The 13,233-nt window shown below is 48.9% G+C and overlaps 1 protein-coding gene and 1 pseudogene across 1 annotated transcript in view; both read left to right on the plus strand.

Annotated features, from left to right (window-relative positions):
• FRMD4B (FERM domain containing 4B) overlaps positions 1-13,233 on the plus strand; it is a 308,744-nt gene that overhangs the window by 155,412 nt on the left and 140,099 nt on the right. The window lies entirely within an intron of this gene.
• LOC142448521 (ATP-binding cassette sub-family F member 2 pseudogene) lies at positions 5,735-8,086 on the plus strand (annotated as a pseudogene).

Here is a 13,233-nt window from a genome sequence, read left to right on the forward strand (position 1 = left end):
CGAGGCGAGTCTGGAATATGTGGAGGGGCCCACACAGAATATGTGTGCTTAACTGCCTTCATGAACAACTGCCTCCTTTTGACAGTGATTCCAGAGCACAAGCCTGACCAAAAGGGGGACAAGCCCAGAGTAGACTTCCATATTCTCAGGCACTCTCAGCTTCTGGGAGCCACGGAGGCTGGCTGTGAGCAATGTGATGGAGCCAATTGGTTGTGAGAATTCAGAGAGACCAAATGATTTTCCAAGCATCACGAGAATACAAAGCCAGGGCTTGTTTTCATTGTAGCGTTCGTGAGGAAGGAAAGTGCCCTGAGGTTTTGCTCTCGAGAAGTTTTCTCAGTATTGAAGTGCGCCTTTGACCCTGCGGCTGACAATGAGCTAAACATTTTATACGTCTTGTCTACTTTGGAGTCCTTGGGTCGTGCAAGGAGGAGTCCAGGTAGCACAGTGGATTGAGTGGTGGGCTGCTAACTGCCAGGTTGAAGGTTCAAACCCATCAGCAGCTCTATGGGAGGGAGATGAAGCTGCCTGCGCCCACACAGACTTATTACAACCTTGGAACACCTGCATGAGGCCACTCTGAGTCAGAATCAACTCTATCGCAACGGGTCTGGTTTGGAAACTGGTTAACATCCAGGACTGCTCACCGAAAGGTTGGAGATTTGTCTTCCCAGAGGTGCTTCGGAAGAAAGGCCTGGTGATCTTCCAGAATATCAGTCATTGAAAACCCCGTGGAGGACAACTCTGCCCTGGCACCCCGGGCATCAGAATGTGGTTACTGGGCTCCTTTAGTCCTGAAGTGGGGTGAGGTGTGTGCTGCTCTGCACACGGGAAACAAGACATTTGACGTGCAAGCGCAGCATGCCATTCTCATGACCTTGTAGTGAACCTGCATCTCTCCTGCAGTTTTGCAATTGTGCAGACCTGTGCTCATGATCTGTGAGACCGACGCATGTAGATGTATGTGCCCTGATGCACTCAGCCTGCGCTCCCTGCCCAGGACAGTCCGCATGCCCATTTCTGGGTGTTTCTTCAGGCTGAGAGATGTCAGCTGCATGCAGTAAATTATCTTCAGCAAACATAGGGTGTCTTCTGTAGTACAGCCCAGATGGGGGCACTTGAAAAGCCTGATAGGGAGCAGGCGCAGGCAAGCAGGCAGGCGTTTAAATGGAGGGTGAGGCTTGGCATGATCTCACTGGAAAAGCACCCTCTCCCTGGAGGAGGGCAGCCGGAGGTGTCTCCCAGTGGTACCACTCCCCCTCTCCGAGCAGCACCTTCCAGCGTTCGGCAAAATGCCTCTTGCTATTTTGTTCTGCTTTTCTGTTTGTGATCATCCCTGCTACCCTTCACGTTTTCATTCCACATCACCGTTTGGTCTTCCTGCCCCTCCCTGCCCTTCTCGTTCCACATCATCTGTGCCATGCCCTTGAACCCCATGTGGGCGCTTGGCAGTTCCCAGTGCCTGTGACAAGCGCTGAGAGTGACTCGGATCACCTTAGTGGGGGATTCAGAAGGAAGTGTAGGGAAGAGTCTCTCTTTAGCCCAAAGATGCTGCGGCTATCCAAACCCACCCTCTATTGGGGAGCCTCGCCCATAGCGTAGAGCAGAGCAGCGCGAATGGGTTGCCAAGGCGGTAATCCTGATGGGAAGAGAGCGGCCGGTGGGTTCTGCGGCAGGTACTGTGACTTTGGAAGAAGCTTGCAGGCCTGTTCACCACTCTGTCTGATTTGGGGACTTTCCCAGTTGCCACGGGGCCGCTGAGACTCAGGGCAGCCCCACGTGTCAGAGTAGCTCTGTGCCCCACAGGGGCTTACAGTCGCTGGCTCTTCCAAGATAGCTCAGCACACCTTTCTTCTGAGGCACCTCTGGGTAGACTCACATCTCCAACCTGTCGCTTAGGAGCAGAGCCCCCAGGGGCTTCTGGGTGTGCCTTTCAAAGGAATCGTGACCACACCTCTGTGGCCCCATCCTTCTGCTAGCTTTTTTGTTTTGCTTTGTTGGTTTCTCCTCTTTGATATTATTGGGATACAGATATGTACACCATATATTTGACATTTTAATCGTTCTTAAGTTTGTACGTGAGTGATATTGACTATGTTTGTGATCTTGTTCACCCATTACCGCTATTTCCCCATCCCTCCCTCCCTCCAGTGGGTTCCAATGTGCAGGGATCCACAACCCGCCACAATGAAACACTGCCGCCTCCTGCATCATCCCCACAATCACGGCTACATGTGAGCCCATTTCTGCAGCCACTGTGTCAGTCCGTCTCCCTGGTGACCCTCCACACAACCTGAGATCCTTCTTCAGAAGCCTCGGGTGACTTCTCATCTACCTTCTGTCTGTCTGCACCTGCCTGGTCTAGATGTTTCCCATAAATTAGATCATACCCTGTCTGCCCTTTTGTCTCCTGGCTCGTTTCACTCATCAGTTCTCAGGATGCGCCCACATCATGACATGTATCAGAATCGCAATTCTCTTTGTGGCTCAATGATGTTCTATTGTGTGTGCACCCCACTTTTTAAATCACTCACCACCAGATGTTTAAGAGAGCCCTTTATATGAAGCACCATGCAGCAGGTAGGGATTGTGATGAGTAGACCTTTGTTGACGCGGAGAGATGAGATGTTCCCGGTTTGTCGTGGGTTAAAGAAGTAGACACAAAGCAGCATGTGGGGCTGGTGGATGGGGAAACAAAAGGTTAAAATGTAAACAGTTGTTCATCCTAAGTAAAATGATCTTAGGAAACATTTTTATTTTCTTTTTGCTTACATATAGCTTCTTCCCCACTACAATGAACATTACTTGAGCAATTTTTTAAAATTAATATGTGAGGAACAAAGAAAGAAAAGATAAAATGCTTGTGACTGAGTTCAAACCAGAAAACCAAACCCACTGCTGTCCTTTCAGTTCAGGCTCCCAGCAACCCTTTAGCACAGAATAGAACTGCCTTTGGGGTTTCTGAGACTTTATATCTTGACAGGAGACAGTCTCATCTTTCTCCCATGGCGCTGAGGGTGGATTCAAACCACTGACCTTAGGGTTATCAGTTCACTGTGTTACTCCCCGCGCCATCAGAGCTCGTGACTAGATCATCATGAATTACTTTAAAGCTATCAGAGAGCAGGTCATATGAAATAACAAGCAAAGTGTCCCCTCATGGAATAGTGTAACTGAAAAGCCAAGAGAAACAACAGATTCTCCCACTGTCTGGTCAGCAGAAGCTGCTAGAGTGGCCAAAGCTCTTTGCCCGTCCACCACCCGCCCTTTGAATGCAGAAGGTCTCAGCACCTGGGGCTAGCAGGCTAGATCTTGTAGGCTGGCTTGGTATCTGTGGCTGACTGACTACGTAGCCAATCCGCTCTGAACTTCCAGACAGTGGACTGACTCCGCTTTGAGGATCCAGCATCCTAACCACAAGAGTGTCCAGACAGTGTCTTTCAAAATGTGTGCTCCAGCTTGATCCCAGCTGCTTCCAGGATTGCCGCCTTCAGTGTGCTCCCTCCGGATCCAATGTCAGAAATGGTTCGAGGACTTCCTTTGGTGGTTGTGCCCAGTCGCTCAGCAATTGCAGGATGTAGACTAGGCCAAGAATGCTTACAGAAAGTGTGTGACTTAAGGTACCATCGAAAAGGCAGGAGGAAAGACTTAAAATCAGGAAGTGGGATGGAGCGTTAACCGCTCGGCCCTCATACAGGGCATCTCGATAGAGGCCCTGTCGCTCTTGGGGACTAGATCATTCTTTGCTGTGGGGCTGTGCTGTGCATGGTAGGCTGTTTAGCCACATCCCTGACCTCCACTCGCTAGACGCCAGCGGCACCCCTTGAGTAATGACAACTGAAAAGGGCGTCTGTAGACATTGGGACACGGCTCTGGGAAGGACTTTCCTCCCATCCCTGCCCTCTTACGGAGAGCCGCTGCTTAGGACCAGTCTTTGGTTCGAGTCCCAGCTCTCCCACTTATTAGCTGTGGCGCTCTTGGCAGCCTCTTTGAGTCTGTTCGCTCACTGGTAACACGGAGCTGGGGGTAATAGCTACTACCTCCATCCTGGGGCCGTCAGAGGCGCGAACATGTTACCATAGAACTGAGCACAGAGGTGACCTACAGTGAATACTAGCTGTTCTTACGTGATAAATAACAGAGGTTGCCTCCATCACCTGGTCAGTGGGTGGGGAAAAGCCATCATGGCCTTTGAATATGGACGTGGAGGGATGGTGATCTTTGTGCTGGCTGGGGCAATTCTTCTTGCTCTTCATGATGGCCAGCGCTTCCCTTCTGGTCCAGCTTGCCTCTCCTGTCTCTGCCTTCCTCCTGGGAGGCTGGAAGCAAGTCCCTGGAATTCACATGACCTTGATGCTTCCCATTGCCCAGGTGTGGTGACTCTCCCCTTTTCGGACAGGTCACAGCAAGGCCTTTGTGCTCCTGGGGTGCCAGCCTTTCTCCGAGAGAATTCCGAAAGAGTCACGCTGTGCGAGAGTGTAGCAACAGAACAGGTTTCTACAGGCGTCCCTGGAGGGCCCTCGGTGGTTCTGCTACTGATTCAAAAGTGAGGATGGGTATTTCTGACAGAGGAACGTGTGGTAGAAGTAAATAGTGCTTCCCTGGGGGGTTTACAGAGCCTGCTCCCTTCCCCGAGATGAAAGGGAACGTCTTGGGTCCCCATAAGTACCATATAATTGGCTGGAGAAGGGAGAATACTCTTCAGTTACACTCTCGTCTCCATCATGCCTTATGAAGTGAGATGGTGACATTTTGAGGACCACAGAGATCTCCCTGCTCAGAATCTAGATGAGGATCAGATGGAAATCTGCTTAGGCAAATGGCTGCAGCAGGTACCTACAATTACCCACGGTGGCGAAACGAAACCTAGGCAAGCGAGCTGCTTTAATTTCACCCTCACCGGGCGCCAATCACACTCAGCAATATGTAAAATGCAAAACCATTACGCAACCCTTACCTGGTCCGCCTGCATTGAAGATTTCATTCAGATACAGCAGAGGCTCCTGGAAAGCTACGAAACCCCACTCTTTTGAGGGGGAGAATGAAGGAAGAGGAGGCTTTGTTTGCGAGTCAGCTTCTGTTTGTGGCATTTTGCTTCCTCGAGTGAAAGAGTTGAGGAAAGACAAGCTGAGACGGCCATCCTTGTTTTGGCAGTTCCCGTGTTAGCTGGGGTCCCCCCAGAGCGGGAACAGTAATAAGTGGCCAATCACAAGCATCCGTTTGCTGTTCAACTATAGCCACCTACTGGGTGGAACGTGTTCAAAACATCTGTTTTCTTTTATGTTAGCTTGGAGGATGGGGGAGGGGCAAGCAAGGAAAGTGAGGGCCCCCCCCCCTAAGTCCCGTCGTTGTTGGAGGCAGGATTCCAAGCTGGGTCCCAGTGCTAACTTTTGACCACAAGATGGAAATGTTGGCTACTGAAGCATAACTAGAGGCTGGCTATTGGTGGTTCCGTGGTAGAATCCAGACAGGGTACCTCTGCAGCACTACCATCCATCTGACACCGCGACTTGTGCGTTGCTGTGATGCAAAGCAGGTTTCAGTGGAGCTTCCAGACTAAGAAGGACTAGGAAGAAAGGTCAGGCAGTCTATTTCCAAAACCCTGCCCGTGGAAACTCTGTGGCTCACAATGGCTAGATGGACAGCCAGTCGTGGTGGTGCTGAATCAGGCAGGGTTTCCTCCACTGAGTGTGGGTCCCGGGAGTGAGAGTTCAACAAGTGTACGTGACTGCTCATGGGACAGCCCGCCACCCAGCAGCAGCTGCTCTCCTTGTTGAACCTCGTGCCCTGTCATCTGGCTGACACCTGGCACCAAGATCTGTTTGTCAGGAAGCATGCTGTGATTTCTGCTATCGGTGAGTGCCTAGTGAACACTGTGTCCTATCAAGAACAGAAAGAGAAGTTCAATTTGGGGGGGAAAAATAAAATAAAAGAAGAAGAAGCACTAGGTTGTGACAGAGGCCAAGCAGTGAGTCCCAGCTCCTTGAGAAAGCAGTAACCTGCCCCTGGGGTTCACCGTGCCCTCCAACTTGGCCAAGAAGGAAGCAGCCAAAAATCAAGAAGCTGCCAAAACCTGGCAGTGACCCAGAAAGGGACATGAAGAAAACAGAGATGCTGTCCCCGAGCTGCCGCAGGTGGCAGAGGAGAAAAATGAGGACTTCAGTGGCAGAGAGACCTCGGAAGTTCATTTGCTGACAAGGAGCGAGAGGACTTGGAGGTGAAGAAGGCTGCTGCTCCAGCTGTCCCTGGCGTCCTGGGCTCTCACCCAACAGTGCTGATGTCCACAATGCCAACCCCTCACTCACCTCTCCTAGCCGAGAGCTGCTCAGTGACCGTGAACTGGAACGAAACTCAGGCAGACGCCACGGTCTCCTTGGCTTAAATGGAACTGGAAGGTCCATCTGCTCTCTGCTATTGGAAAATGGGAAGTACCCATCCCTGAGCCTAGTGACTTCTACCATCTGTCTCAGGAGATGCCCGCTCGTGACAAGACACCACTGCAGTGGGTGATGTTAATGGACACAGAGCAGGCCATGCTGGAGAGGGAGGCTGAACAGCCAGTGCTGGACAACGTGGAGTGTGAGAAGGTGATGGAGCTGTATGAGCGCCCAGGGGAGCTGGACGCCGACAGGCAGAGACGAGGTCCTCACGGATCTTGCACGGGCTGGGCTTCATACCCGCCATGCAGCGCAAGAAGCTCAAAGACTGCAGTGGAGGCTGGAGGATGAGGGTTGCCCTCACCAGAGCTGTCTTTATTCAGCCCCTTATGCTGCTCCTGGACGAGTCCACCAACCACGTGGACCTCGATGCCTGTGCGTGGTTGGAAGAAGAAATCAAGACTTTGAAGCGTATCCTGGGCCTCCCCTCTCATTCCCAAGATTTCCTGAACGGTGGGTGCACCAGCATCATTCACATGCACAACAAGAAGCTGAAGTACTAGACGGGTGATTGTGACCAACATGTGAAGACTGGACTGGAGCTAGAGGAGAACCAGATGAAGCGCTTCCACTGGGAACAGGACCAGACTGCGCACCTGACGAACTCTATCACCAGGTTTGGCCATGGCAGTGCCAAGTGGGCCCAGCAGGCCCAGAGCAAAGAGAAGACACTACAGAACATGATGGCGTCAAGATTGACCGAGCGGTTTGTTCGTGACAAGACACTATCGTTTTATTTACTTCCCACCATGTGGCACGATCCCTCCACCAGTCGTTAAGGTCCAAAGCATGAGCTTCAGGTATACAAAAGATGGGCCTTGCCGCCACAAGGGCCTAGAGTTTGGTATCAACTTCGACACGCATGTGGCTCTGGTAGGGCCCAGTGGATCAGGGAAGTCAGTGCTTTTGAAGCTGGTAACTGGAGAGCTACTCCTCATAGACAGCATGATCCGAAAACACTCTTGTGTCAAGACCGGGCGTTTCCCATCAGCATGGACAAGAGCAACTGGATTTAAGCCTCCCTCCCTTGGAGTACATGATGAAGTGCTCCGGAAACCAAGGAGAAGGAAGAAATGAGGAAGATCATTAGATGATGTGGTGTCCCTGGGAAACAGCAGGGGAGCCCAATCCGGAACCTATCCGATGGCCAGAGTGTCATGTGTGCCTGACCTGGCTGGCCTGGCAGAATCCACACCTGCTCTTCCAGGATGAGCCTACAATCACCTGGGCCTTGAGACCATTGACTCGCTGGCCGACGCCATCATGAATTTGAGGTTGGCATGTTGCTGGTCAGACATGATTTCAGACTCAGTCAGCAGGTGGCACACGAACTTTGGGTCTGTGAGAAGCAGACAATCGCCAAGGGCCTGGAGATAGCCTAGCTTACAAGGAGCTCCTCAAGTTCACGACGAGCCGCAGCTCACCAAGAGCACCTACGTGTGTGAACCCTCAGCTCCGGCTTGGGTCAGGGGGTCCCCTGGGGACTTGACAGCTGGTACCCTGACCAGCCGCTCAGGATGGGACCCCAGGGCTGCACTCCTGCCTTGCTGTAACACTGCGCCCCAGCCTCGCCTGCCCCTCAGCCGGCCTTACTGCACTCTTACGTACAGTGGACAGTACCTGTCCATTTCCTGTCCTCTTCCCAGTGACCTTTGTCCATGTCTGGGCTCGGCTGACGCTTCCCTTCCTGTCCCTGGCTGGTCACCTGGATAGTGATGTAGCTAGAGGCATCCGGGGGTTAGTCCAGGGGCCCAAGCCTGGATTTGACCCATGAAAGAGCTTAGGATCCTCATTTTCTGGGTTTGGGTGATATAAGCTTCCAGCCCCACCGCCCCCATTCTTCCCGCTTCTCAATTGGAACTCTAGACCAGGGCTTTAGTCCTGGTCAGTTTTTAAAATATGATTTAGCTGTAATTTCTCGACCTGTGTGACACCTACAAAGCAGCCAGTAAAGAGAGAAGAATCCGTGAAAAGAAAGAAACATTAAGGGAACAGCAGAAAGAGTTGAAACAAAATCCGCCGCAAGTTCTCATCTCAGGAAACAGCGCTTTTTAAACGGTATGAGGCGTGTCTCCAAAATATATGCCTATTCAGAAAGACTGGGTTCAATCCAAGGTCAGAAATGTAACCGTGGGCTTGAGTTGAACAAAATCCCAGTGAACTTGCTCGTTCGCTCGCTGGCGGTCATGAAGCATGCTGGCAGGGAACAGTATCCTTTTGCAGAAGGAGGCTGAGACAAAAGATCTCTATTTAGGGGATCTGGGGTAGACCTTTTTATTTCGTTAAGAAGCCCTGGATTTTATTTTCAGTTCATGGGACGGGTTGACAGGTGTCCCTGGAGAGCCGTTTTCCCCAGGGACCATATGTACTTTTCATACGCTGCCTAAGTGGGGGGACCTTACAAAGGCCCCCTTGAGGGGGAGATGGGATCCTGGGCTCACAGAGCAGGTAATCAGATGCCTAGGCAAGAAAGGCAGAAGGGACTTGGGCTGGTCGCCAGAAAGGAGTGGGAAATAAGATAGGGGCCTGTTTACTGCGACTGGGGGCTGGGCAGGGGCCTGGCCTTGAGAAGCAGGGTGAACCCAGCACTAGTGCAGAGGTACCAGTTCAGAGTTGGACAGACACACATTGACTTGGTGCTGTGCCAGCAGGCTCCCTGCACATGGTTTCTTAAATTCTCAGAAACTGGCAAAGGGTTTGGTCTTGATACAATGCCCTCTCCTTGGAATGCCTGCCCTAACTCAGTTACCTGGTAGCTCATGCATTCTTTAACATTCGGCTCAAATGCCCCCTCTCTTATGACACTGAGTCATATGGATTTCAACGTGGTGGCATTCTCTCGTGATCCCTAAGCCGAGTTACCTGCATCCCTCCCACAGGCCCCCTTTGCATTTGATTGTGCCTGTTATCATCAGAAAGCAGGATATTACATTGTTTGGAATACAAACTCAGAAGTCTGACAAAGCTTATTTTGCAGCATAGCATCCCTACTTCCTAGTCAGGTGACCTAGAGAAGATGAGCTAACACCCCAACTTCTCAGTTTTTTCAACTGTAAAATGGATTCATCGTTTGGCTGTCCTGAAGAGTAAATGAAAGGACAGATGTAGAGAACGTGGCATCACCCCTAGCACCCTGAAGCCACCAAGCACTTGCTGTCAAATTGAATCCGATTCTGGGTGGTGCCATTTGCATTGGAATTGAACTCTGCCCCATAGAGTTTCAATGGTGGATTTTTAGAAGTAGATCACCAAGCCTTTCTTCTGAGACAGGTCTGGGTAGACTTGAACTTCCAACCTTTGGGTTATCAGCCAAATGCATCAACTGTTTCTACAAACTAAGGCCTCCAATCCATTGAAAATCCTCTATTAAGCTGAACCATTTGGTTGCCAGCAACAGAAGCCAATTGAGACTAGCCTCAATGCAATTGAAGAAAATTGAGCTAACAAGGGAAAGATAAGAATCCGAGCTTTTACAAAAATCCAGGGAGCAGAACAATCTAGAGAGTTTAGTTCCATCAGGGGCTGCTGTCCGACTACATGGGCTGCAGCCATTTGTCATTCTTAGATCTTTCTGATTCGTTTTTAGCTTAGATCACATGCCCATGCCTTAAGATGGCACTCTGCTGAACAGCAGGGATGTGCCTTGCTGGCCCCACTAGACTTACCTGGGCAGTTTCATACATTTATATCCAGTCAGTGGCCCTTATAGAGGCCCTGCTGATGCAAGCAGTTAAACAACTGACTACGAACTGAAAGGTTGCCAGTTCAAACCAATCCAGTAACTCTGAGGGAGAAAAAACTGACAATCTGCTTCTATAAAGATGACAGCGAAGAAAACCCTATGGGACAGGTCTACTCTGCACATGTGGATGGAGCTGAATTAGAGACAACTCAATGGCGCGTGACTGCAGCAACAGTGGCCCTTAAGGATTCTGTGCGTGTGTTTCCAGCTGTCGGTCCATGCAGCTTTATTCATTTAATAACCACATGGTTCAGCTTAATAGAGGATTTTCAATGGATTGGAGGCCTTGGTTTGTAGAAACAGTTGATGCATTTGGCTGATAACCCAAAGGTTGGAAGTTCAAGATGATAGGGAAATTTGGAAGAGAACTGAGATTTTAAATAAGATAAATAACTTACTGATGATGTGCTAATAAGCATGAAAATCCATTGAAATGATACTTTTAAAACCATTATTCACCATTAGAGATAAGAGTATATATTAAAGCTATTAAAATTGAGGAAGCACGACCATCTAGCAGGGAAGCAACAAAGCCCACATGGAAGAAGCACACCCGCCGTGTGATCATGAGGTGTCGAAGGGATCAGGAATCAGGCATCAAAGAACAAAAAACCATATCAATGTGAATGAGGATAGTGCAAAGTGGAGACCCGAAGCCCATCTGTAGACAATTGAACATCCCCTTCCAGAAGGGATCTCAAGGAAGAAACAAGCCAGTCAGGAAGAAACAAGCAGTATATCACCAACAAAGTATACAGCTTTCCTCTAGTTCTTTAATGCTTCCTCCCACCCACTATCATGACCCCAATTTTACCTTACAAATCCTGCTAGACCAGAGCATGTACACGGGTACAGATAAGAGCTGGAAACACAGGGAATCCGAGGCAAATAAACCCCTCAGAACCAATAATGAGAGTAGCAATACAAGGAGGGGAAAGGGAAGATGGGGGAGAAAGGGGAAACTGAGCACAGTCATCTACATATAACCTCCTCCCAGAGGAACAGACAACAGAAAAGTAGGGGAAGGGAGACATTGGTCAGTGGAAGACATGAAAAAATAATAATTTATAAATTATCAAGGTTCATGAGGGAGGGAAGGTGGGGATGAGGGGAAATTAGGAGCTGATACCAAGGGCTCAAGTAGAAAGAAAATGTTTCTAAAATGATGGCAACAAATGTACAACTGTGCTTAACACGATGGATAGATGGATGGATGGATGGATTGTGCTAAGAGTTGTACCAACCCTCAATAAAATGATTAAAATTTTTTTAATTAAAAAGAAAATGATGATGGAAACATGTACAAATATGCTTGACAAATGGATAGATATACAAATTGTGATAAGAGCTGTATGAGCCCCCAATAAAATTATTTTTTTAAGTGAAGGAGCAGAAAAATGCTGTTCTCCCTGCTACTTTAGCAAATAGTGACTGGGTTTTAATAGCTAGGGAGTGGCCATTTAAAGTAAACTATTGGTTTCTCCCTCTCCAGGGAAAGGAAGAGCTATACAAGTCAAGCACACACAGAAATGATTAGTCAAAGGGACCACGAGAACATTGGCTTCCATGTCCCTGAGATCAGAAGAACTAGATGGTGCCCAGCCACCACAAACTGTTCCAGAAGAGATCCATTAGAACATCTTAGGTAGGGTGGGGAGGGGGGTGTAGAGTAAAACTCAGAATCGCAGGAAAGACCAGGTTCACTGGCCAAATAGAGGCTAAGAGAACCCACAAGGCTATGGTCCTTAGACCCCCTTCAGACCTGGAGCTGAACTCGCCCCCATGGCTCAATTTTCAACCAAACCATCGACAGGCCTTGAAAGGAAACAGGAACACTAATTATAATCCACACCTTAGAATGACTGAGCCTTTGAGACGAGAAGGACAGAATCTGCCGAGGACACAGTCCAAAGGGGGTAAGAGAGAAGGGAGACAAATGGGACACCCAGGGAGGAAGTGGGATTAAGGATGTTAAATTGTGGGGATTGCATTCAATGACATGAAGCAATGGGAAACAGATTTGCTCTTTACTGTTCACCCAAGCCACAATAAAATTTTGTTTTGTTTTTAAATGAAGAGCGGGGGAGAAGTCATAGGGTCCTGGAGTAGCAAACAGGCCCTGAATCTTGTACTCTAACAAGGGAACTTTTTAAATAATTAATTAATTAAAACATTTTATTAGGGATTCATACAACTCTTATCACAATCCATACATATATATACATCAATTGTGTAAAGCACATCTGTACATTCTTTGCCTTCATCATTTTCAAAGCATTTGCTCTCCACTTAAGTCCTTTGCATCAGGTCCTCTTTTTTTCCCCCTAACTCCCCGCCCCCCCTCAACAAGGGATCTTTTTTAGGGAAAGAAGATCAGTCCCTGCAGGGAAAACTTTTTTCTCTGTAAGACAACTCCAGCTTTTAAAACAATGTTTTTCGTATAAGCCAAGATTGGTCACTGAGCCTATATTTTTTGGCCACTGGTCCTCATTCTGGTTTTCAAAGCAATGGAGAATAACACAATTCTATATAAACCTTTTTGGTGAATATCCACTGCTCTTGTTTCTCTGCCTATTTGCACATAATCATTGAGGCCTTTTCTGGTTCAGTCAACAGGAGTGGATGTCCAGAAACAGGTTCTAATCAAAAGAACTTCTGCAGTGTCAAAGAAACCCAAGTCAAGACCTAGCCCTGCCACATAGGCAAATCAGCTCTATTCACTACACCTCAGTTTCTGCATCTGTAAGATGGCTGTAATGATCTCACATGGTTGTTGTGATAAATCGGTGAGACGACCCATGGAAAGCACTTAGCACATTCCCTGGCCCCAAGTAAGAACTGTCGGGAGTAGCTGTGATACTCTTGCGACCTTTTTAGGCTGGCAACTGGGACTCTGCTCAAGTTATTTTAGTTGATAGGGATTAAAACATGGGAAAGCAGGTAAGGGAGGAAGTGACTATCAGCACCTGACTGAAAGAAAATATCCTTTAGGAAGCTAGGAAACTTGAATAACGCGTGTAATCCCTTCCACAGCACAGCAGACCGCTGGTCCTC

Source organism: Tenrec ecaudatus, chromosome 5 (assembly GCF_050624435.1).
Source record: "Tenrec ecaudatus isolate mTenEca1 chromosome 5, mTenEca1.hap1, whole genome shotgun sequence".
Classification (NCBI taxonomy): Eukaryota; Metazoa; Chordata; class Mammalia; order Afrosoricida; family Tenrecidae; genus Tenrec; species Tenrec ecaudatus.